Below are 26,691 nucleotides of genomic sequence, written 5' to 3'. Positions count from 1 at the left end.
AACTAACTCCACCTAACCTAGTAGCTAGTTCTTTAATACCGAGTTTCCTCAAATTATCACCACAAGCAACCTGATCACAACCAATTTGATCTGAGTCAACGGTTATCAAATTATAAGGAACAAAATCAACCTCACCGTGCCTCTACGAAGGGCTAATATCTCTTTTTTAAAATTTAGTGATAAATGTGTTTGGCGAACCTTCCAAAACATATAATTGGGACATTCTTGTCCCTTCTATTGTAGCTTGATTCTTACGTTGTTTCTTCTCCATCATCTAATAAAAAATTTGTCATAACGAAAGTCCAGTGTTGCGATCCAAAAGTGGACTTTCAAACTTCATACTTGCTATCACGAAACAATCAAATCTTGTTCTGAGTTGATCAAGCATCGCTCTAATACGACCAAACTAGCTCTCCCACGAATAGCCGAACCTTGGCTCTGATTTCACTTGTCAAAAAATCAATGATAGCTCTGATATCACTTTTTAGAAATTGAGCCAATTATTATGAATATTAAAGACAAGAATCTTGGCAAGATGAAAATAACAATCACAAGAACACAAGATTTACGTGGAAGTACAAGATGAAAAAAACCATGGATAAAGCAGGAAAATTCACTAATAATCAATAACAGAAGATTACAAAAGATCTCTCTGGACAAAACGAATAAGTTGGACAATTGATCAATCTCAATAAATGTTGTACACCACATTATAATAATAAAATTCTTAATACAATAGGAGAATTAATAAAAAAACAAAAGTCTAACGTAATATGAAGTCTTGTTACAATAGATAAAACCAAGAGCGGAGTATTTTGATTTGACATATGAGGGAAAAATTGTCAAAATCAAGAACACTTCTTCTCGTCGTTTTTTATTCTTCAAGACTTCTCCAATACAAACAATCAAGTCCTAATATATCTTCACAATAAAATTCGGGTCATATCGCAATTCTAACATATTCCTTTGAATAAATTTTTCACACTGCTTTTCCTCATTCTGAATCTAGTAAAGTATAGAGTTATAGCAAATCTTGTAGTAAATTGTCAACTTGTTGCCATTCCGACTGATAAAATAAGTTCTTCTGTGAGGATTCTAGGACTGCACCATATGTATTTGTAATGGGGCAATTAGATTTTTTGAGCATATGCTTTATAGGATCTTCTGGAATAATAATAAGAGATTATAAAGAACATGAACAATCACTTAGACGTACCAATTTTGATAGAAAAATAGAAATCGGAGGTGTCGTTGAAGCTTAATTACTCATCGGGTACATTAACAGCTGTCTATTTCTTTTGAATTAAAATTTGATTTTAATCTAAGTCAAAGTCAAACAATCGATATTAACCATATCTTTTGTGGATCTTACAACTTTTCAACCACACATTTCAAAAACTTCTATCACAATCTACTAAAAAGTATAATTTTAATCCCCACCAAACACCCTCAAAAACTAAATACTTATATCTTATGAGCATGTTATGAAGTAAAGGACAAGATTGTGTGCTCCATTAATTATTACAAAAATATTTAAGACGTACGTGAAACTGGCGCACATATATCTCCTAAAAAGAAACTCGTGCTGTAAATTCTTCTTTGGATACCTTAGTACAAACTCTTGCATCCTGATAGACTTTACCCGGACGACAAAAATAGATATTCTTAGGGGCACAATGAATGTCCTGAGAACATAGGTATAAGCCTTCCAAAGCACATCTGTCTTTATCAAAAGTCAATACTGCACCATTTAATCCAAGAATTTGATCCGTCCAACTGCTGGAAAACAGCCCCTGTGGATCATTTTGGTTTTTGACCTTGAGAAATTCAATTGCATTTCTGTATTTCTTGATTGCCCCATCAAATGCAACATTCCCGTTCTTTCCCTAGTGTGGCAATGCACCATACTTGAACATTGCAATCTGCTCTATTTCTTCCAAAACGTCTTCATATAGTCTAGGGTTCATTAGATCCTTGCTTATGTAATATGTGATGTCAAAATCTAGTGCATCTTCTTGTTTCCCCAAGTATGCAGTCGAAACCGTGACTTATCTCATTAGGATACCATTGTATAGATCCAACTTCCAAGCCACACATGGATTTAGGTTCAAGGGCTACAAGTTTCTGGACATCTTCAATGAAATTTTTGACTTGGGATAAGGAAATGCTAAACGTAGTTTGGTGAAAAAATAGACTTTTGACACGATGATCCCAAAGACAAGCAGTGATTATTAAATCTTCCAAACTGTCCAGGCAGGTTCCCGATACTTGGAGACGATTGTGATATCCCACTACGGGAAACCCGGTAAACAAAATCCCTTACAAAATTTGGTAATCTTAGATTAATCACTTTCAGCCTTCTAGATAGCATGAAAATTAAAATGGAAAACGTGACGTGACACAATATAAGAACATGTTATATTGTTATCTTTCAAAATAATAGGGCAAGAAACATTGCGGAAACGCAGTAGAAAAAAATTGGAATTTGATATATAAAGTTAATATTCAATTTTACAAAAAACATTTAACATTAATTAAAAGTTTTTATACATTTGTTTCTAAAATTTTATAATGTAAAGGTTAAATTCTATTCATAAATTAATTTTTAGTTGATAACTTCGTTCTTTTTTGAAGCCTCCAACAACCCCACAAAGAGGTATATTTCTTAATCCAAGCTTCTCAATAATATTTAGGTTAAAAGTTTCTTAAACTTTCTGAATTTTATTAAAAAATAAAAATGAAGTTAAGAAACTTTTTTGAAGTTTTTGAACCATTCTCTAGATTTTCCGATTTGTTCTGGTTATTGAGATGTGTCAAAAACAAAAACAGGCAATGTTTTTGTTTTGCGCGGGTAGTCGCTAACAATTAAAAAGGGATCAAACGATTGTGTAAGGAACAATCTCTTGAGACAAAGTCCCAAAAAATGGTGTCTTATTAGCGATGACTTTACAATTGGAACTAAACAGAATGCCTCCAAGGAGCGCAAGCACACGAGTATTGAAAAAAAATATTTAAATCTAAACTAAGAAATTGAAATTACATATTCTCTGTTTGAGAGTGTTTGATTCGGGGTCCTTTGCTCTATGTCTTCTCTTCCTTTTATATTCCCTTGATGATTTCTTCGTGATCAACCGCTTAGAAACTGCTTGATTGCTTTATAACTACCCACTTTCTTTATGGTGGCTAACTTATCGTGGAACTGCCGTCTCTAACTGCTGCCACTACTCTTTGTCGTTCAACCGTCTTTAACTGAGCTTCTTGAATCGCGGAACATGATAAGGTTACTCAATAACTGCTTCAATAACTGCACTTCTGGATAACCATAACATCTTATATTTGCTAAACTCTTGGGCGATTCGAAGGTTTGGACGGGACCAGGGTCATAGCTCTGGGCGACTGTAAGGCACTTCATTCGCTCAGATCTTGGGCGTCTTGCAAGCTTGGGCGATGATGTTACCGTATTCGTGGGCTTCCACTACATTCATTAATAACCCTATCTGAGCCTTTATCTTGAATTGTCCAGTTGGACTTCATTCTTTAGGCTATTTGATTTGGGAATTCCCCAATTGGGCTTCATTCCTTGGGCTATTCGATTTGGGCTGCACTTTTAGTGTGTCAACAATTACCCCCCAATATGGCAGAATTAATACCAATTATTAATCTTTGCCATATTCACTTTATGTTTCCCAGCAACATTTGAAAATTTCAGTCATTATTTCCTTTCATAGCCTGAAAAAGTGCGACGCTAGAAACCCTTATAAACCCCAAAGACATGCCATTTCGTTGTACCACTAAATCACGCCTCATTATTTCGCGCTTCTTTCTCGCCATACCACTATTCATCTTCTTGCTTCTCTGCTATGTTTCTCAAGCAAACTTTAACAAAACTGTATTTCGTTCCCAATGGCTGCTCCACAAACCCAATCTGACGACCCTTTCAACTTCGAAGATTTCCAGAAAATCCTCACTCAGCCATATGTAAATCCGAACTTCCTTGCATCAGCCAATGCTGAGCTTAATGAGTTCTATCTGGGTCCTTCATTCAACAACGCCGAAGCCGTCGAACAAGTGGCGGTGGGCCAGCTATTCCCTTGTACTCAAGGCCCTCCATTCCTGAACTCTTTGCCGCTGAGGCCGATTCGCGAAAAAGGTATTCTGACTTGGCCTAAATCTGATATTGTTTTCCGTAGATAGCATGCTCGCCTTGTGGGCCATGGTCCTACCAAGGAGATTTTTGATCGTGCTAGGATTTCTGATTTATTAGAAATCTCTCTTCAACCCCCAATTTTTGACTTAACACTTTTTCCTATTGCTTTAAGTTTTTGGTCTTCTGAATATAATACTTTTGTTTTCCCTCTTGGTCCCATGTCTATTACTTTAAGGGATGTTGGGGTCCTGATAAATCTTCCACCTTTGGGCGACACCATTTTCCCTGATATTTTGATTTTCGGTGTTGCTCCAAAATTTGACAAAAAACTCACCGAGTCCTATTCAAGCCTGCAAAGCTGTTATAATCACTCAAACGTTGAGTCTTTCCACTCTGAGCGTGTGGCCTTTCTTCAGATTTGGCTTTGTAAATATATTCTGTATGTGCCCAGTTTGAAGCCATCTATGAGCTATTTACCCATAGCGCACGAATTGGCGCGTGGTAGGCTTTTGAATTTGTGCTCCTTCTTTTTGGCTGCCCTCTATAGAGGCATGGCTTCTCTTCAATTTCAATTGAAGAATGGTGCATCTCCCACTGGAAGTGGGCCTCTTTGGTTCACTCAACTGTGGTTGAGAGCCTATTTTCCATCACTTGGTGCATTATCCATGTCCTTTCGTTCTGCTAGCTGTTATGGGCTAGCCATTGACCCATTGAGCCCTGTAAATATGTCCGGAAGGGACATTTTTTCATTCTTTTATACTTTAAATTCAATTCCTTCCTTTTTTCCCTTTCCTGCTCATTTAACTCCAGATTATGTGCAACCTCCATCCACCCTGGACAGTGCGAGTGCTTCTCTGCTCGTTTGGGTTTAATTTTTGATTGGGAGGGAGTTGTTCCATAATATTTTAACTGGAACCAATGCTAAAGATGGGGTTGTAATATATGCTCCCCAATTTTTTGCTCGCCAACTTGGCTTTGGCCAAACTTGGCCTGTTCCTCCTTGTTATTCAAAAAATCTAATAGACTGCTTTCACACCATTAATAAGGCAGAGGCACAAGCCATAGATGCTCGCAATATACTTTTGACGAGTAACTTTTCATTAGCCCCCTTCAATCCTAACCATGCCGTTCACCCCCTTTTTGAACAACTCTGGCCATCAGTGAAGTGCAGATTGTTTGCAACTGATGCCAATCGTGCTTTCCATTCACTGGATCAGCCGAACATTCCTTCCACTTCTCCTATTTTGGTCATCCCTGTGTCCATTAAGAATTCTTCCTCCCCTGCTCGTGCTAAACAATCTATTCGTCCTTCTACTTCTCTACCTGCCAAACCTACTGCAACTAATAGCGTCCCCAAGCCGCAAATGGCCAGCTTCAGCATATCCCATTTTGGAGGATGATGATGATGACACTCCTCTCATCATTAGGAGAAAGGTAATTGAATTCTGTTTACTCACAAGCATACCTTTCTATGTGCTAATGGTTTTCTTGAATTTCTCAGAAAAGTTCAGCCTCTCCTTTGAAGGTTTTGGTGTTGGCAGCTCCTGTTCCATCATCCTCTACTGGAGCTGCTTCGTCCAAACCAGCTGATGAAGGGACTATGCTTAAAGAGAAACCTTCAGTCCCGGAACCTTCATCGCAACCAATGGACAAGCCACCTTCTTCACAGGGCGCCGACCCCCCAAACGTCGAACCAGAAGGTAATACATTTTTGATGTTTTACCTTTGCTTGTGCTATTGATTTTTGATTTGTTGCTTCTTTAATCATGCAGAGGCTCCCACGAGTCTGCCCGTTGTGGTAGGGTTTTCTTGCCCAGACAAGGGGAAGTCTCCTATGGTGGTGGGACCGCAGGTGGTGGAGCTAACTGGTGATATGCCACCTCCCAAAATTGCTAATGAGGTAACATTTTGCTTCACTTTTATTTTCACTTTGTTTATTGTAGTAAAAACCTTCAATGTTGGCATTTTTCTTTGCAGGATGCTGATAAAATTGTGCGTTCCATCCAGGACTTGTTCATTTCCTGGGGGCAAGTCAAGACGTCTCGTCCTGCTTCAACCGATCGTCCTTTTGCTTCTTCAGAGGAAGATATGAAGTTCCTTAAGCAGTCGATATTTGAGTATGTATCTTTTATGGACATGGATATCGGTCAGGCTAGTGTTGCCAAACATAAGGATAAGTTTGAGCATTTGAGTGCGAAGTTGGCGCAAGCACTGACGCTTCCGTCGCTCAATATTTCTGCTGATTTTAAAGCGATGTTAAAAGTTGTCCATTCTGACATCCTCTCTTTACTGGCCAAAAATGTTGAACTGAAGGCCAAGAATACTCAATATCTTCATGCTGCATCTGAAAGAGAGTCTTTGCTTCTGAAGATCAACAAAGCTGAGGACGAATTGAAAGAAATCTCTTCTGAAGTTATGATTGAAGACTGTTTGATGACCAGTTTGGCTACACAGATGAAGGAGCTTCAAGCATGGATGGATGACTGCAAGGCGAGAATGGCTGCTAAAAAGCGTAATGCTTCCTAAGGAATTGAGCGAACCAAGTCTTTGGTCGAGCAGTACAAGAAGCTGGAGGTTGATGATGATTTTGTAGCTGAATTGAATGTCACTTCTTCTCAGCAGAGCGAGGATTGGAGGAGACTTAGGGAAAGAATTCGTTCAGTCTGGGGTGAATTGTAATTAAGACATCTAATGCCTTAACTTTTCTTTTTGTAACTTCGTATTAACTTTCCTCTTGTAACCTCGTAGTGATAGCCATTGCTAATTTTGAATGTAACAGCAGCCATTGTCATTAATGAACGACTAATTTGTCTTCTTGTGTATTTATTGACGTTTGTCCTTAATCGTCAACCCCCAAGCATTCAACTGCTTTATGATAAGATTCATGTACATTCTCTTTTGGTATTTCTGTCCCTTTTCCCAAGGCTTTGGGCCACTTGACTCCAATTACTAGGCATGAATGTGGCTGTTCATATTCTGTCTCTTCACCTTCAAGCCCCTATAAATGCACGTATATTTCGCACTTTTCATTTTCATTTCCATTCTTTTCTTCAAAAACTAATTTACTGCCATCGTTTAGCATCTAAACGATCGATCCAAAATTTTTGTCTTCCATAAAAATGGATCATTTGATCCGCCCATTTTGCCACCTATTTTGATTCACATTTGATATGGGAGATATAGGAAATATTCTTTGGCCAGCGAAGTTCTTCCCATCGTCTCCATGTTCTTTACAAAAAGCTCAATGATGGAAGGCAATTTTTGAGGATGCCTGTCAAGCTTCCTTGCTTGCTGAGAGTGCTTCTCAGTCTCCTTGCCCGTTATTACAGCGATGTATTTAGATAGGCGATGTGGGGGTGCTTCTCTTCCCTTCTGCTTGCTGAGAGTGCTTCTCGGCCTCTCTGCTTGCCTTTGCAGCAGTGCGATCAGGATGGAAATCAAGGCCAGTTCACCCTCTTACTTGGTGATCGACCAATAGATTAGTTCGCTCTCAATTGTAGCTTATAGTGCATTTAGTATTTTGTATCTTGCAACTTTGTAATGAACATTTCATTATAAAGGAATTTATTTGAACGTATTTCGCTCTGGCCCTTTTTTATCTACGATCGTTCAACGCGATTTGATTACGCTTTTATTTGTTCACTTTCTCATAAGGGAGGAACATATTTTTTTTAAATATTTGCCATTAATGAACCTCATGTACTTGGTGCCATCTAAATCTTTCAAATGATAGGCTCCATTAGACAACACACTATTTACTTTATATGGTCCTTCCCAATTGGGGGATCACTTACCATACTTTGGATCCTTGCTATCCAAAGGGAGTATTGTTTTCCAAACCAATTCACCCAGGCTGAACATCTTGGCTATAACTTTTTTATTATAAAACTTAGCCATCCTTCGTTTTTGAACTTGCAATCTATCTAGGACGTCCAACTTTAATTCGTTCAACTCCAATAAGTTTTGAACTAGTGAATCGGTATACTCATCATCACTTAACTTATGCTGCAAACACACCTTGATCGATTGCACGTTGATTTCCATAGGCAAAACGGCCTCCTGTCCATAAGTAAGTTGGAAAGGAGTAATTTTTGTACTTGGCCGAGACGACGTCCTATAAGCCCATAAGGCATTGTTTAGACATTCGTGCCAATTTTTGGCATTTTCATCTATCATTTTCCTTATGATATTTTTTAGAATCTTATTAGAAGATTCTGCTTGTCCGTTGGATTGAGCGTAATATGGTGTGGAGTTTACTAATTTAATTCCAAACTCGCTCAAGAATTTATTCACTTGATCTCCATTTAAAGAAGTTCCGTGATCTACCATCAAAATTTGTGGAATTTCAAATCTATAAATAATATGATCACGGATAAATTCTATGACACTCTTTTGGGTGATCTCCTTTAAAGGTATCGCTTCTACTCATTTAGTGAAAAAATCAGTTGTAACTATAACAAAGGTATGTTGCTTGGACGATGGGGGATAAATCTTCCTTATCAGGTTTATCGCCCAACCCTTGAACGGCCAGGGTTTGATAATGTGTGCAATTTTTCGTGCTGGCGTTCTTTGTATTGGACCATGCTTTTGGCATGCTAGACAACTCTTTGCATACTAAACGCATGATTCTCCCATCTTGGACCAAAAATATCCATTCCTAATAATTAACCATCTCATCCTTTAGCCACCTTGATGAGCTCCACATATCCCTTCGTGCACTTCAGCCATGATCGTCCTGGCTTCTTGCAAACTTACACATTTTAGCAATATACCATCAGAGCATTTCTTGAACAACTCTTCATCTATCAGTACATAGTTGCCAACTCATTTGCCACATCATTATATATCCTATTAACGCATTGAAGCTCTACTTGGTCGAATTCTTCCAACAACTCTTGGGCGACTTCATAAAGACTTATAATGGAATCACTTTGGCACTTAAAATTACCAACCAATTGGTGAATTACCAATTGAGAATCGCCTCTAACGATCACATTCTTTACTTCTATATCTATCATTAATTCTAGGCCCACGATTAAGGTTTCATACTCGGCTTGATTGTTGGTGCACATTCTATCCAAAGTGAATACGAACTTGTAGCAAATCCCTAAAAGATTTATGAATGCTACTCATACTCCTGCACCTTTGGAGGTTTTTGACCCATCGAAATGCAAAACCCAATATTTTAATTCGAATGAATTGATTTCTAATTCAATTTCTTCAGGCATGTCAAGGCATGGATGATCGGCCAGAAAGTTAGCCAAAGCCTGATTTTTGATTACCTTTTGGGGTATGTATTGTATTTTGAATTCTGATAATGCTAACGTCCAAAGGCCTATCCTTTGGTGTAAAATAAGGCGAGAGAACATATACTTAACCAAATTTACTTTGGAAATCAAATAAACGGTTACGGGCTATAAATAAGCCCTTAATTTTGTATACGTGAAATACAATGCAAGACATAATTTTTCAATGGTAGAGTAATTACATTCACATTTTGTTAACCGTCTACTCAAGTAATAAATCACCATTTCTTTACCAAATTGGTCTTTTTGCGCGACCATTCCAGCTATTGACTCTTTTTCAACCGATACATACACTTTCATTGACCGTCCTTGGATTGGTGACACCAACACTGGTGGACTTGATAAATATGTTTTTAGGTTTTCAAAAGCCTTTTGATGCTCTTCTTTCTAGACGAATTCGTCCTAATTTTTCAACTTTAAAAGCGGCGAAAAAGTTTTAGTTCGTCCTGCACAGTTAGAAATAAAGTGTCTTAAAAAGTTTACTTGGCCTAGAAACCTTCGCAATTCTTTTTTATTGCTAGGTGGTTTGGCTTTTAAAATGGTCTTCGCTTTATTTTTATCAAGTTCAATCCCCTTTTTGTGTACTAAGAAACCAAGGAAGTTTCCTGCATTAACACCAAATGCACATTTCAAGGGATTCAATTTTAGTTTATATTACTTCATTCGCTCAAATGAACATCTCAATTGTTCAAAATGGTCATCTTCTTTAATGGATTTGACCACTATATCATCTACATACACGTCAACAAACTTGCCTATCATATCATAAAAAATCAGGGCTGAAAGACATAACTACCCATTCAAAACATCCTAGAGACCCAGGGCATCTAAAGGCAGTTTTATGTATATCTTCCTCGGCTATATAAATTTGATTGTATCATGAATACCCATCCATAAAGGAATACATTACGTGTCCGGCAGTTGAGTCTACTAAAGAGTCTACCGTGGGCATTAGATATTCATCTTTGGGTGTGGCTATGTTTAAATTCCTAAAGTCTATGCACACCTTTAATTTACCATTCTTTTTTAGCACTGGCACGATATTGGACAACCAATTCACATATCTTGCTGTTCTAATAAAGCCTGCTTTTAATAATCGCTCTATTTCTTTCTTAATCTCAGGAAGTACATTAGGAGCAAAACGCCTAGGCGGTTGCTTATGAGGCTTAAAATTTAGCTTGGTTAGCAACCTATGTTCCACCAAATCTCTATCTAAATCAGGCATATGTTCATATTCCCAAGCAAAACAATCTTTATATTCCTTTAATAAAGTGATTAATTTATCACTAACCTCTTGATCGAGCATTTGGCTGATGAATATTGGGCGATTTTCTCCTTCATTTTCAATATTTACTTTAATCAGAGGATCTTGTGCTTAAGCGTATCCAGGCTTGGTGATCTTCATCACTTCATCGTCCAATTCCCTTGTAGGCACTTCTTCTTCTAAACAATCCACCTTATTGACTTCTCGGCCAATACTTTGCTCCAACTCGAACACTGCCAATTTGTCTCTCAATGCTTTCAAGGCTGCTTCTTCTTTTATCTTGTCCTTGCATTCTTTATTGAAAGTCATTAATTTGGCTTTGAAGGCCTGAATATCGGCCATTTGCCTTTGTTTCTTACAACTCATTTAAAACTCCTTGATTACTCTTTTGCCAATTACTGGCTCTTCTAGGGTCACTATGTTTGGCCTCATCTGATGAACATTTCAGTGAGTACATCCACCGAAAATAGCTCATCACTCTGCGCGACAATTTGAGTTTCTTCTCCATCTTGGATTACTCTGACAGGTCCATAATTTCCTTCGTACATGAACCTTTCTACTGAATTTGCTTCTGCGACAAAAGGTCTATGATCGACCTGCACCACTTTTGCTTTGCCTTTGTCATTCAAAAAAACCAGGCATTGATGGAGCGATGAGGGTATACAGCGACTTCCGTGTATCCAATCCCTTCCTACTAACACATTGTAACTAGTAGGACCATCTATTACAAAGAAGATTGTGGTCTTAATAGTTGTCCCTATAGTTATGTCCAATGACGTAACCCCTTTAGCTGAAGTTGCTCCTCCATTAAAACTCGTAAGGATGACTTCTGTTGGGATCATATCGGTTTCTGTCTTTGTAAATTTCCTCATCATCCTAGATGGAATGGTATTTATAGCTGCTCCATTATCGACAAGCACTTTTGCCACAGGTATGCCATTAACTAGAGCTTTAACGTACAATGACCTCAAGTGTTTAGTTAACTTCATGGCTGGCTGCTTAAAAATAACCTTTTTGATAACATATATTTCCACTTCCTGCTTGTCCTCTGTCGAGTTATCCTTTTGTGATAAGCCAACGTGCAGCATGTCGCATTGAGCTTTTGTTTCCTGAATTTCCTTTTTACTGTTTTCTAATACTTCTTCTTCAGTTACCCAACCTGTGGGAGGAGGCATTATTCTTGGAGGTGATCCATACTTTTCAAAGCGAGAAACTCTAATTTTCCTTTTGGGCGTCCCATACAGCACATAATAATCGAAAGAACGCCCAGACGGTTTCCCCAACAAGTCCACTTCACGAACCCCCTCTCGATGTAGTTGCTTCAATAGAGTATTGTACGATACTCTTCTTTTTCTTCTTTCTGTTTCCAAATTAATTTCCTCTTCGATATCCGTCATACCATCATCTCCTTCATCATCGCAGGCCCCTCTAGAAGTTTGGCCTTCTTCATATTCCAGCACGCACGCTTCTTCTTCGTTATCCTCCCCCTGTTCTTCTTATTTATGTTTATTCTTGAACTCATTGGCTAGCAAATAGTTATTAGCCATGACAGAAGGTAACGTACCGAACTGAATAGTAAGGGACTGATCTGGATCTTCTCCATCTCTTCTGTCTCGCTCAAACTTCGACCTCCCAGAAGAACTTTCTGGCAATTCTTTCATCGATTCACCTGTACCAGTCTCCTCACTGTCTTTGAGAATATTTTGATTAGCCATGTCAAGTAGCTTAGGCGCCTTAGGACGTGGCATTCCCTATTGTTGCCTCATCATTTGTCCATAGTTCCGTTGAAAATACCTTTATTGGGTTCTAGTCATTTCGTTGAAGGGTATCGCCCTTCTTGCATTATACTGGAACGAATGCCATACATTTGGTTGGCGAGGCTGCGGCCTGAATGTTCTCCCATTATTCACTGGCTTGAAATGCCTCTCAAAAGGCGGTCCCCTATAGAACAATGTACCTCGGCCTCTATCAGGCTGAGCGTTTGGGAAAAAACTAGGGCGACGGTGATGCTGCCATATCCTTAGTTTCTTTGTGTTTCCACTCACTTCTCTTTTACATCTTGCACATAGAACGTCTTCATTCTTTTCAGGCTCTTTCTCTTTGATACGTTCAAAGACACTGGGATGTGGTCCAGGGTCCTCTTCTTCGTCATCTGTAACTAACTTGAATTTTGGCAACTTATTTTTGAAACCAGTCGTCACCATGTTCACCCCAAGTAGCTGTGGAAAAGGGTTTTCATCCACTGCCATCTTCCTCTTATCCTTGAATGTAATTCGTCCTGATTCAATGGCATCCTGTAACACATGGCGAAAAACCAAACAGTTATTAGTCAAATGTGACCATGCATTATGCCACTTACAATATTTTTTTACCCTTAACTTGTTCAGAGTTTGGCAATTTATATTTATCGCTTAGCTTTATATGCTTATCCTTATATAGTTTATCAAATATAAGGTCAGCTTTGGTTACATCGAACGAGAACATTCTAGCCTTTTTGCTTTCATCTTTTATAGGCCTATCCTTGCTCGACGGTCTAGGCTTAGCCATTATAGGACAAGTATACGCGTCTCTTTTGATTAATTCGGCCAAACACATTCCGATTTGATCGTAATACTCATCATTAATGGTATAAACATCAAAATTTGGGTCTCTATAATCAGTCCCTTGCTAGAATTTTTCATTTGCTCTTCTTCTCTTATTAATCGTTCATACCTAATCACGTTCGTGCTTAATTGAAAAAGATCAAGAAATTCCTTGTCTTGGAACTTCTTTTTCAAATCAAAGCTTAGACAATCTTAAGTGATTTTGATAAACTCCTTTTCGGGCAAAGGTACAAAACATTTACTTCTTGCTTTCTTGAACATTTGAAGGAAACCTTCTGCCCATTCGTTTGGCATTTGACGTAGATTCGACAAATCGGCCAAAATAACTTCGGACTCAGTCTTATAAAACTGAGCATGGAACAATTGCTCCAATTGTTGCCATGTTTGAACAGAGTTCGCTGGCAAATTGATGAACCAGGGAAAGCTACTCCTGTTAATGAACTAGGGAACAGCCTCATTTTATGATAATCAGTTACGTCACCACTTTGCAGTGTGAATCGCCCTATGTGTTCTAGAGTAGACACCTTTCCTAAACCGGTAAATAGTGAGAATTCTGGCACTTTATACTCTCTAGGCCATGGATAAGCTTGGTCTATCCAATCAGGATATGGCTTTGTGTAAGTCGGCCTAATGACAGGACGTACCCCAAAAGTCATCTGATCCTGTACTATTTCCATAATTTGATTCCTCAACATGACGTTGGGGTCATATGGAATTCCTACAGGTTGGTTGACCGGTTGATTTGTTTGAGGCCTGATATTTGGTCCTTGGTTGGCAACAAAGTTGCCATGATTTGGGCCATTGTTACCATTAGCCTGAATATTTATTCCATCATTAACACGTGGGGCATTTTGTCCATCATTTAGGACATTGTCTCTTACGTTTAGGTTATCCCCCAAGTTAGATGTACCATTGCCACTATTCTGATTTGGCATTACACCATCTCCCTGATTTGAAGTAGAGGGACCAAAAGGTGGTTCTACCCCTTGATTTGGACTTATGACTGGGGGATTATGTCCCACAATTGTCCTAGCTTGGAAGTGATTTGCAAGAGGCACAACTGGCTGACAAATTTGGCCTACTAACTTATTCATTATTTCATTCAAAGTATTCAGTTGTTTGGCCATGTTATCATAATGTGCATTCCCATTCTGGGTAAATCTTTCCATATTATGAATATTTCGTAGATTTACCTGTTCAACGACATCCTGTGTGAGTTCTCTAAGTAATGCACGCATAGTTTGAGGACTCAAATCTGCCATTGGTTCGTAACGACTATGACTGTTTTGATTCTGTCCATCTGTTCGAGGAGCGCTATGCTGCTCCTCATATCGCTCGATCACAGATTGGACTCCTCCCTGACTTGCTTCCTTATCAGATTTCTGAGGCATATTATTTCGCCTTTTGTATCTTCAACACCAAACACCAAGGTCCCACCGGGCGTGCTAAATTGTTTCGTTCGGATAGTTGCTAACAATTAAAAAGGGATCACATGATTGTGTAAGGAACAAACCTTTTGAGACAAAGTCCCAAAAAGGGGTGTTTTATTGGCGATGACTTTATAATTGGAACTAAACAGAATGCCTCCAAGGAGCGCAAGCACACGAGTACTGAAAAGAATGTTTAAATCTAAACTAAGAAATTGAAATTACATATTTTCTGTTTGAGAGTGTTTGATTCGGGGTCTTTTGCTCTATGTCTTCTCTTCCTTTTATATTTCCTTGATGATTTCTTCGTGATCAACCGGTTAGAAACTGCTTGATTGCTTTATAACTACCCACTTTCTTTATGGTGGCTAACTTGTCGTGGAATTACCGTCTCTAACTACTGCCACTACTCTTTGTCGTTCAATCGTCTTCAACTGAACTTCTTGAATCGTGGAATGTGATAAGGATACTCAATAACTACAATAACTGCACTTCTGGATAACCATAACATCTTATATTTGCTAAAATCCTGGGCGATTCAAAGGTTTGGGCGAGAACAGGGTCATAACTCTGGACGACTGTAAGGCACTTGATTCGCTCAGATCCTGGGCGTCTTACAAGCTTGGACGATGATGTTACCGTGTTCGTGGGCTTCCACTGCATTCATTAATAACCCTATTTGGGTCTTTATCCTGAATTGCCCAGTTGGGCTTCATTCTTTGGGCTATTTAATTTGGGAATTCCCTAATTGGGCTTCATTCCTTGGGCTATTCGATTTGGGCTGCACTTTTAGTGTGTCCACAGTTTTAAAAGTTTCCCTAATACTCAGTCCAGCTTCATTGTCACATAGGCAGAAAAATAAGAAAAAATACCATTATTTGTCAAGCCATAGGCCATGGTTTTCAAAATGGATGTAGTCCGTTTCCCACTTCTGCATTTTCCATCAGCATCACCCAGTAATTCTTTAGTTTCTTCTGTTTAAATTGCAAGCAACCACCAAATCGATAACAATAAAAATAAAACCTGGCTAATTAAACATTTTCTCAAGAATTTATGAAAGCAATTTAAGTGCTAAGAAATATATTATGTACTCATCTCTAGTTCTTAAACTTGATAAGTACATCCTCTAGTTCTTAAACTTGATAGAAGTACTGAAACCGTAGAACGAAAACCTGGAAACTCGAGAAGTCCATTCCCTGATGTGTTGAGGGAACTCTATCATCAATTCGGTACATAACTTGTTTTTGACTCGGATGCCACATAAAGTCTGCATATTCGTGCTGTCTCCCAAAGATGACCGCTTCATCCCCGAAATCGGAATCGTTCTTTGAGGTACATGACAGGGCGTTTGAAAAGCAACTGCAGTTTCAAAATCACCTGCAATTTTTTTTGTTCCCCGATTTTTCTCCTTATTTTGCATTAACTTCTAAGTGAGTTATATTGCATTCTTTATTTAAGTGAAAAGTGTTAAAGGAACAATAAGGAGAGACTCTGCATTTAAATTTTGACACCATCCATTAGTTATGAACGTTATTCACATACCAGGTCTTTGATCACAAAAAGTAAATTTGACATGCAAGAGACACACATAAATGTATTACCTCTTAAAAAACTTAGGTTTTAAATGAAATGATTGAAAGAAAAAAATGGAAAAAAAAAACGATCAAATTAAGAATCGTTCAGTTTTGGCCATATTGGAAGATCCCGATTCACTATATCCATTTTTAGTGGCTGAGTTGACAAGTTCAACAACCAATTCAATAGCTATGTGAAAAGGAAATAAACTTTACTTTATTTCGTAAAAAGTAGTCAAAATCAAGCTAGTGTCTTTTTCCTGTCATTTGTTTGCATTCGAGTAGCAAATATAACTTAAATTCAAGCTAGAAATTTGCAATTAAGTAGCTTATTGTAGTTTGTATTGAAGCTCAAAACAATCAAGGCATTATAACTTAGATTTGAAGATGATAATATAAAATTTTCCTAAGAGCTCATATTGGAATCTTGAAGACACCCTCGTGTCATTTCTATTGAAGATTAACGAAATTGTCTCCCATCCTTGATTATTTTTTCCATCCTAAGACTTGATTGTATTTTCCATTCCTGGTTGTATATATCACACTAGGAATGATTTATTTAATTAATTTTCGAATATAGGTTGTTTTTCCTTCTGTAAAGATTTTGTACAATGACTATATTATGCCATCTCTCAATGTAAGAAAATTAACATTTTCTTGTACCATATCTCAGCCCTATTTTTGACTTGGTATCAAAGCATTTTCCATTGATTATCTATCTCTCCATCTTCGACCCATGGCTGAAACACATATTCCCGAAACTACCATTCCATAAAATTCAATCCAGAAAGGAATCTCTTCATCCGTCACCCCTGTTATTCATGTCCAATCTGAAAATTCTAGCTTTACTGCTGGAGTTTTCCCTATCGAAACAAATTATGACATATGGTCTCAAATTTTGGAGATACAGATTGCTAGACGTGAGAAGCTCGACTGCATTATGGGAAAGGCACCTGTCCCAGAACCTACTGATCCTAAATACAGCAAGTGGTGTGCTGAGAATCAGAAAGTGAAGGGCTGGTTACTTATATCTATGTCACCTGAAATTATGAAACGTTACCTTCGCTTGCGAACAGCGCGGGAAATCTGGATTACCTTTGCCAAAGCCTTCTATGATGGCTCGGATGAATCTCAAAGCATGCCTTCTCTACTAAATAGGTTGGTCGCCCCGTAACTACTTATTACGGTGAGTTGATTAAAATCTTCCGAGAATGGGACCATCTTGATAAAATTGTCATGAAAGACTCGGATGATGTTATTATGTATAAGAAATCTATTGAAAGGCTCCGTGTCCATATCTTCATGAACAGATTGGATGTTGAATTTGAGTCACTTCGTGGCGAAATACTCCGTAAGGACCTTGCTCTTGATTTGGAAGAAGCTTATGCCTATGTTTGACGTAAAGCTGCACGTCGCCAGACTATTCTTGGTGAAACTGTCCTCTCTGAACCCTCTGCCATGGTTGCTCGGGGGCCTAAAGTGCATCGGACCAAACATCGTAATTCTGGACCTCAAACTCATAATGCTGGATCCCATGAGCGCCTTTACACTCATTGTGGTAAAACTGGGCACACCAAGTCTCGCTGCTATGAACTAATTGGCTATCCGGAGTGGTGGGATCCTACTAAAGCTCCTCGTAGGCAGAATTCTAAATCACATGCAGCTGTAGTTGAGTCCAATTCCCATGTGTCTGATGCCGTATCTGAACATGCTAAAGCTACCTCCTTGGTTGTTACTATAGGGAATGTTGGTAAGGTCTTTAATACCTTTACTAGTAATGGTAATAATACATGGATAATTGATTTGGGTGCAACGGATCATATGACCTTTGATATTAGTGGCCTTCAATCTCTTAAACCCTCGACCCAACCTATCGTGGGCACCGCTAATGGTGCCTCTACCCGTGTAATTGGCGCAAGCTCCATCATTTTAACTCCCAATTTGAATTTAGACTCTGTTTTAATTGTTCCCTCTCTCAATCATAACTTGTTGTCTGTTGCTTAAATAACTACTGCTTTAAATTATATTGTGATTTTTGGTCCTAATCTCTGTGTTTTCAAGGATATCCAGACTTAGAAGACAATTGGTTATGGTACTAGGAAGGGAAAGCTCTACTACCTGGATTTAATACCACAAAGCTCGAATCTGGTGGCCTAAGCTCTTTTACCTAATGCATGTAATACATTTCAAAGTTCTGAAATATGGCTTTGGCATAGGCAGTTAGGTCATGCATCTTTTGGATATTTATGTAAGTTATTTCCATAGCTATTTGTAAACTTGAATGTTTCGGATTTTAAGTGTAATATTTGTGAGTTGGCTAAAAGCCATCGTGTTTTATTTCCACGAAGCATGAATAGAAGTCCAGTTCCTTTTATGGTAATTAATTCTGATGTATGGGGTCCTACTAACACCACTTCTCTAAGTGGTGCCAGCTGGTTTGTTTCGTTCATTGATGATCATACTCGTATGACTTGGATTTGCCTAATGAAAACAAAGAATGAAGTTAGTTTCTTATTTCAAAAATTTCACCAGATGATAATTACACAATATAAGTCATACATTTAGGTTCTTTGTACTGACAATGGTAGCGAATTTGTTAATAATGACTTGAAGTAGTTTTTGAATTCCAATGGTATTGTCCATCAGACTACATGTCCCTATACCCCTCAATAAAATGGAGTTGTGGAGCGCAAGAATCGTCACCTCCTAGAAGTTGTCCATGCTTCCTTGTTTGGAGCCCACATGCCAGTTCAGTATTGGGGTGAGGCTATTTCCGCTGTTGCTTATCTCATTAATCGGGTACCCTCTAGTTCTCTCCAATTTCAAACTCCATTTCATGTCCTTCATACAACTATACGTGCTCCAATCATGTCAAATATGCCACCTCGAATCTTTGGTTGCGTTGCTTATGTGCATTTGTCCCAATCTTTGAGAAATAAATTGGAACCCCGTGCTCTTCGCTGTGTCTTTGTTGGCTATGCCTCATACCAGAAAAGGTATCGATGTTATCATCCTCATTATAAAAAATTATACGTTACGCTTGATGTTGTATTTCATGAAGAGGATATGTATTACTTAGTCCCTACTGCTCCACTTCAAGGGGAGAATCGCATTGAATTGCAGCCTCTAATTGGCTCTTTGGACAAATTGGATGTAAGTGGTGATATCTCAATTCCAAGTGATAAAAATCCAACTGAGGCCACTTCTCTGGACACATTGGATATAAGTGGTAGTGATGATACATATAATCATGCAAATTTGGAACCATCTTCACCTCGATCAACCTCTCCTGTACTTATTAACCAATTGTCTTCTTAGACTGATCCTCTTATCGAAACTCAGGTAATTTTGAACCCCCTCCTGCATTTTACCCTAAAATACTACTTGATAGAGCCACAAAAGGTAAACCGAAATTTAATTACGAACCCATCCTTAATTCTAAAGCTAAATACCCTATCAGTAATTCTGTGTCTTGCCATAGGTTGTCAAAGGAAAATGAATCATTTGTTAATCAAGTATTTGCTGTATCTATTCCTAATAGTATGTAGGAGGCATTAAACGATCTTAGATGGAAGGAAGCAATGAATGAAGAAATGTGGTCCCTCCAAAAGAACTCGACATGGGAACTTGTTGACTTACCTAATGGAAAAAAAGCCAGTTGGATGTTGATGGGTCTTCACCATTAAACATAAAGCAGATGGGACAGTTGAACGCTTCAAAGCAAGACTTGTTACCAAAGGATACACACAAACATATGAAAATGACTATATGGAGACATTTGCACCAGTAGCCAAGATCAACACAGCCTGCATCCTTCTTCTCCTACTACAAATCTGGATTAGCCTCTGTGCCAATTTGATGTAAAAAATGCTTTTCTGCATTGAGAACTACAGGAAGAAGTATATATGGAGTTGTCCCCTAGATGTGATATACAAAGTAAAGCTTGCAGACAAGTATGTAAACTGAAAAAGGCCTTATATAGCTTGAAGCAATCCCCTAGAGCATGGTTTGGAAGATTTACAGGTGCTATGAAGGCTTTTGGATACAAACAAAGTAATTCAAATCATACTCTATACTTGAAACATAATAAAGAGAAGACCCCTGCTCTAATCATGTATGTTGATGATATGATAGTAATAGGATATGACTCAGAGGAAAAGAAGGCACTACAAACCTATCTCTTTCGTGAGTTCGAAATGAAAGATCTCGGTCAGCTGAAATATTTTCTTGGGGTTGAAGTGTCTAGATCAAAGAAATGTATTTTTCTATCCCAGTGAAAATATACCTTGGTTTTGTTGAAGGACATCGGTACGACAACATGTAGCCCAGTTTCCACGCCTATGGAAGAGAATTTGAAACTAGGAATATATCCAAATCAAATTCCTACTAATAAGGAATGCTATCAGAGATTAGTTGGGAGGTCAACGCGTCTTTCACATACACGTCCTAACTTAGCTTACTCATAAGTGTTGTCGGTCAATTTATGCACTCTCCAAGTGAAGAGCATATGAATACAGTAATTCGTATCTTGCACTACTTGAAGTCGTCTCCTGGGAAGGGTATCATTTTACAAAGGGAGATAACTTGGATATTGAAGGATACACCGATGCAGATTGGGTCGGGTCAATTGAAAAAAGACGCTCTATTTCTGGGTAGTTCACATTCGTAGGTGGAAATCAAGTTACTTGGCATACAAAGAAACAAAATGTAGTTGCCTTTTCTAGTGCTGAGTCTGAATACAGAGGAATGGCAAAAGCAATATGTGAGTTACTCTGGATAAGAAACTTAATACAAGATTTATGTATTGAGCAAATTCGCCCTATGAAGTTATATAGTGATAACAAGGTAGCATGTGATATTGCTCACAATTTGGTCCAACATGATCGAACCAAACATGTTAAAGTTGATCGACACTTTATCAAGGAAAAACTAGAGGCAAAGATTATTGAAGTGCCCCATGTCCGATCACAAGATTAGCTTGCAAATGTTCTCACTAAAGCATTACCATGCCAAGCATTTAATAATATTCTCGACAAGTTGGGCATGTGTGATATCTATGCACCAACTTGAGGGAGAGTGTTGAAGATTAACGAAATTGTCTCCAAGCCTTGATTATTTTTTCCATCCTTAGACTTGATTATATTTTCCATTCCCGGTTTTATATATCACACTTGGATTGATTAATTTAATTAGTTTCCAAATATAGGTCGTTTTTCCTTTTGTAAAGATTTTGTACAATGGCTATATTATGCCATCTCTTAATGTAAGAAAATTAACATTTTCTTGCACCATATCTCAGTGCTATTTCTGACTATTTCAAGGTTCCAAGGCCGAATTCCAAATTTTAAAAATGATATTTATTGAAATATAACCACATATATAAGTATACCTTTAGCTGCATCAAGCTCAGGGTTGCCCATTTCAAGTGTCCAAACCTTTGCATAACCCTCTTCAGCTGTAGCTGGAGTCACAATCTGAAGTCAAATTACATAGTCATGAACTTGACTCCCCAAACCCCATAAAAAGCTGCCATGGGCACCTGTTGAAGACAAAATTTAAATAAGCCCTTGTTTGATGACCATTATAAAAAGAAATTAGGGGAAAATTATATTTTGAATAGTAATTTTTTGGAAGATAGATAGTTAAAAAGTGGAAAAGTTTTTATACGCAAAATATTTTATTGTCTGAATGTATAGTTAAAGTGGGTATGAGAAATAATGAGTTTTGAAATAATGAGAGTCAAATAGGGGCAATAAATAAACATATATTGTCTAACTGAATCAGGAGCTAGTCTAAACTAAAGGGTGCACTCCTAAGGAGAAGCGTAGGCTCGGTGATTCACTCGATAGAAGCTCGAAGGAAGGCCACTCTTACTCATTTCAGAAATTGCACAAGTTTAAGTACATGGTGAAAAAATGAATCCTTTGCCTGTAAGTAAAGGGTATGTTGAAGACAAAATTTAAACAGATACTTGTTCCCATCATTATGGTGAGTAAGGCAGAGCCAGTTTCGCCTTTGCAGCATCATTGATCAGCCGCCTGAGGGTCATCCCACTCTCTACCGTCATTGTCGTGCTTGAGACATTAACGTCCAACATTCAATTTAGGTGCTTTGTGCTTATCAGAAGTCCATTATTGCCTTCAGGACACACAAGCTTAGGAATACGATGTGAGCTTTGAGTTGCGACTTTCATTCTTGTACTGGTCTTAGTTGCATTTGCCACTGCTGAGATAAGCTCTTCTTCTGTAATGGGGTAGACAACCTTTGCTTCACGACATAGGCTTCTATCTGGCAATGCACCATAGGTATTTGTAATGGTACAATTAGAGTTATTGATTGTCCACTTTCTAGGATCCTCTGGAGGGCTACAATTCACCATGCTCATAATCATTGTAAAGAACATGCATTTTGCAATCACATTCTTCTTGCTCTGAAGATGTTACATTGTTGAGAAATTTTTGACAGAAATATTTCTTGGTTTAAGGTTTACCCTAAGTACGAGAATAGATTTTCAAGAAAAATATAAATTGGGGTGTCGTTGAAGTTTAATAACTCATTCCTAGGTGCTTTGAAGTAAAGGATGACACCTTCTCTATTTATAATTTCTTCCGAAAAATGCTTCAAGGTAATTTTCTATATTTTCAATTTGAAGTGGTTAAGTTTCACTGTCCTATTCTTATTTTAAGTTATTTTTGTGTAGATTTTCCTCAATGTTTACTATGATGACATGTTGTATGAGACATAAGAAAGTGGAGAAAGATATGTAAGTCGTGCTTAATACGCTTCAAAGCTAACATAGTGCTGTTTGATATAGATTTTTGGCAAATAAAGTTGTAAAATATTGATGGATTACCTGAAATGTTGGTTCAAAAGTGGTTAAAAGTAGTGGATTGAATGAAACGTGTGATTAAAGATGAAATTTGATCATCTTTTTAATTAAAAATAGCTCTATCAGAAGAGTCATTACTTTCTTTGCTTGTAATTTACATATATTGACTGGATAATTTTTTTTTTCATTTTTTAGGTCAAGCCTAGTTTTTTGAAATACCGTTTTTATTTTGTTATATTAATAAAATTAGCTACTTGGCGAGAGGCCTTAAAAAAATAAAAACAAAAAACAAAAGAGGTTAATATGGTCCATGAAAGCTTGTGTTGGCATTTATGAAAGTTCATGCTCAGTTTGTATAGGGTGTTATATATTTATGGTATAAATATAAAATGTGAAAGAAATAATCAAATTAGATAAAGTGCCAAAGTGGTGGAAAATGTAACATTTGTGTGGGACGTCAGGGGTTCGAATCACTCCCTACGCAGATATTAAAATGTCTTGATTGGGGCCTTGGGTTCCTGGGCTTCCTTGACTAAAATAAATATTTTTTTCTTTATTATTTAATGGGTAAAATTAGCCAGTATTTTATGACTGTTTATTTTTGTAACAACCCACTAACTACCATTAAAACACCCACTACTCAGTCATTAAAATTCTGCATTAACATAATAAAGACTGTTACTACCATCTTGCCTATATAAACTCATATCTCGTTTTGGGAAAAGATACACAAAAAGAAAATAAAAAAATCATCTTGCATCAATCACTCTTTTCATATTGTGAATTTCTTATATTCGGGTTTTTATATCTATTCTGGAGTACAATTGAGAGTTCTAGAAAAACCATTCGTGGTTGCTGCATAAGTGGTTTACAATCGTTGTATTCTAGGAGTGATTGTCCACGGAGGTCGTAGCAATTATTGACGGGCAATTTCACTTTAGGACATCGTGCTGTCACGAGACTCGATAGAACGATAAGTTTTATATTTCTGCATTATATTATTCTGATACTACTGTAACTAATTATCTTTTCCAACAATCTAAAGTGAAATTATCTTTATAATTAGTTGTCATGTCTGCCGTAGATATATCTGTTCCTAAGTATTCTGAAAAGCCTGAGTTGTTTGATGGAAAGAATTTTAAGAGATGGCAAATGAAACTGCAATTTTATTTGACAATACTTAAAGTCGTTGATGCTATTGAATCAGATAAACCCGGTTTTACAATTGCTGATAATCCTACTGATAAGGAAATCGAGGATTTAGCTAATTGGGAACATAAGGATTATATGTGCAGAAATTATATTCTGAATTGTTTCACTTTAGATTTGTATGATGTTTACTACTCGTGTAAATCTGCAAAAGAGTTATGGAATTCATTAAAAAAGAAATATGCTACAGAAGATGTTGGAACCAAGAAATTTGTTGTGGGAAAGTTTTTAGATTTTAAAATGAATGATGTCAGAACTGTGGTTAGTCAGGTTGAAGAATTGCAGATTATAATTCACGAATTATTGCTGAAGGATATAAAATCTGTGAGGGCTTTCAAGTGTCAGCTATAATTGAAAAATTGCCACCTTCTTGGAAAGAGTATAAAAATAGTTTGAAGCATAAGAGAAAAGAAATATCCTTAGAGGATCTGATTATCAGGATTAGAATCGAGGAGGACAATAGAATGACAGAACGTAAGGAAATGCCAGACTTTGATACCAAGGCTAATCTTATTGAAGGAAATTCTGGGACTAAGAAACCAATTGGAAATTTTACAAGGGGTCAGAATTTTAAAGGCAGAAATAAGGGAAAACAATTTGTAGGAAAGAACAATCGGTCTAAGCCCCAATTTAAAAATAAAATTGTTGGTGACTGTTTTGTTTGTGGTAAACCAGGTCACTTTGCAAAGAATTGCAGAAATAGGAAAGGAAAAACTGTGAAGCATCAGGCACATGTGGTAGAGGATGGGAATTTCTCTGCTATACATGACAAACTGGTGGGTAGATTCTAGAGCTACCAAGCACATTTGTTGCACGAGAGGTGCATTTTCTTAATTCACTCATGCTAGTGATCAAGAATGTATGTTCATGGAGCATGCTTCCTTCTCCAAAATCGAGGAGAAAAGAGTTGTGACACTTAGATTTACTTCTGAAAATATCATTAATTTGAAGGATGTCCTTTATGTAAATGATATTAGGAAAATCTAGTGTTTGGACTGTCTTAGTCAAAAAGGGATTTAAGATTGTATTTGAGAGTGGTCAAGTTGTACTGTCTAAGGGTGATTCCTTTGTTGGGAATGAGCATGCAGATGAGAATCTGTTTAAACTCAATATTTTTGTGATTAATAATAATGTATCTAGCACTTCCATTTACTAGTTGGATTCTTATGATTTGTGGCATGCTAGACTTGGACGCGTTAATAAAACTTCCATTAAAAAATTAATAAGTTTGAGAAGCATTCCCAAAATCGATAATTGTCCAAATTCAAAATGTGAAACGTGTGTTGAATCTAAATAATCTAGAAAACCATTTCCTCGTGTTGATAGGACTACTTCGGTCTTAAGTTTGATACATTCTGATTTATGTGACTTAAAAGGATATGTTACTCGTGGTGGAAATAAATATTTCTTAACTTTCATTGACGATTATTCTCGATATTGTTATATTTATCTACTTAAGAGTAAGGATGAAAGCTATTCAAAATTTATTTCCTATAAAACTGAAGTAGAAAATCAGCTAGACAAAACTATTAATGTTTTAAGGTCTAATAGGGGAGGAGAAGATACTGGAGATTTTGATAAATTCTGTATTGAGAATGACATTATTTATAAGATTGCTCCACCTTATTCTCCCAGTCTAATGGTGTAGCTAAAAGGAAAAATCGAACTCTTAAGGATATAGCCATATTAATGCTAAACTCTTCTGAATTACCTTATAACATGTTGGGGAAAGCACTTATGACTGCGTGTTATATCCTTAGCAGAATTCCTAGTAAGAAAAATAATAAGTCCCCTTATGAAATGTGGAAGGGTAGAACACCTTTATATAAATATCCTAAAGTGTGGGGGTGTTTAGCTAAAACTTCTATTCCAACACCTAAGAGAACTAAACTTGGTCCAAAAACTCTTGATTGTGTTTTTATAGGTTTTGCACTTCATAGTCATGCCTACAGATTTTTAGTTATTTACTTTAAAAATAATTTGATCGAAAAGAACACAATATTTAAAACTAGAAATGCTGAATTTTTTAAAAATAGATTTCCGTTTAAAGAAAAGTCTGAAGGATCAAGCAGTTCTTTTAGTATTCCTCCTAGTGTTAGAGAGGAGTCATCTGAATTAGAAGAAGCTGAAATTAGGAGAAGCAAAAGACCTAGGACCACTACTTCTTTCGGTCCTGACTTTATAACCTACTTAATAGAGGATGATCCTAGTACTTTTGGTGAAGCTATGTTTTCACCAAATTCTATATTTTGAAAGGAAGCTATAAATAGTGAATATGATTCAATTGTGTCTAATAATACTTGGGAGTTAGTGGACTTACCTCAAGGATGTA

General features: G+C 37.3%; 1 pseudogene; it reads right to left on the bottom strand.

Moving 5' to 3' along the window:
• Positions 1-1,568: 1,568 nt before the first annotated feature.
• LOC111392786 lies at positions 1,569-23,996 on the bottom strand (annotated as a pseudogene).
• Positions 23,997-26,691: the final 2,695 nt, after the last annotated feature.

Source organism: Olea europaea, unplaced genomic scaffold, assembly GCF_002742605.1.
Source record: "Olea europaea var. sylvestris unplaced genomic scaffold, O_europaea_v1 scaffold978, whole genome shotgun sequence".
In the NCBI taxonomy this organism is placed as follows: Eukaryota; Viridiplantae; Streptophyta; class Magnoliopsida; order Lamiales; family Oleaceae; genus Olea; species Olea europaea.
The sequence above is the reverse complement of the archived record's forward strand: the minus strand, read 5'-3'. Positions and strand labels throughout refer to the sequence as shown.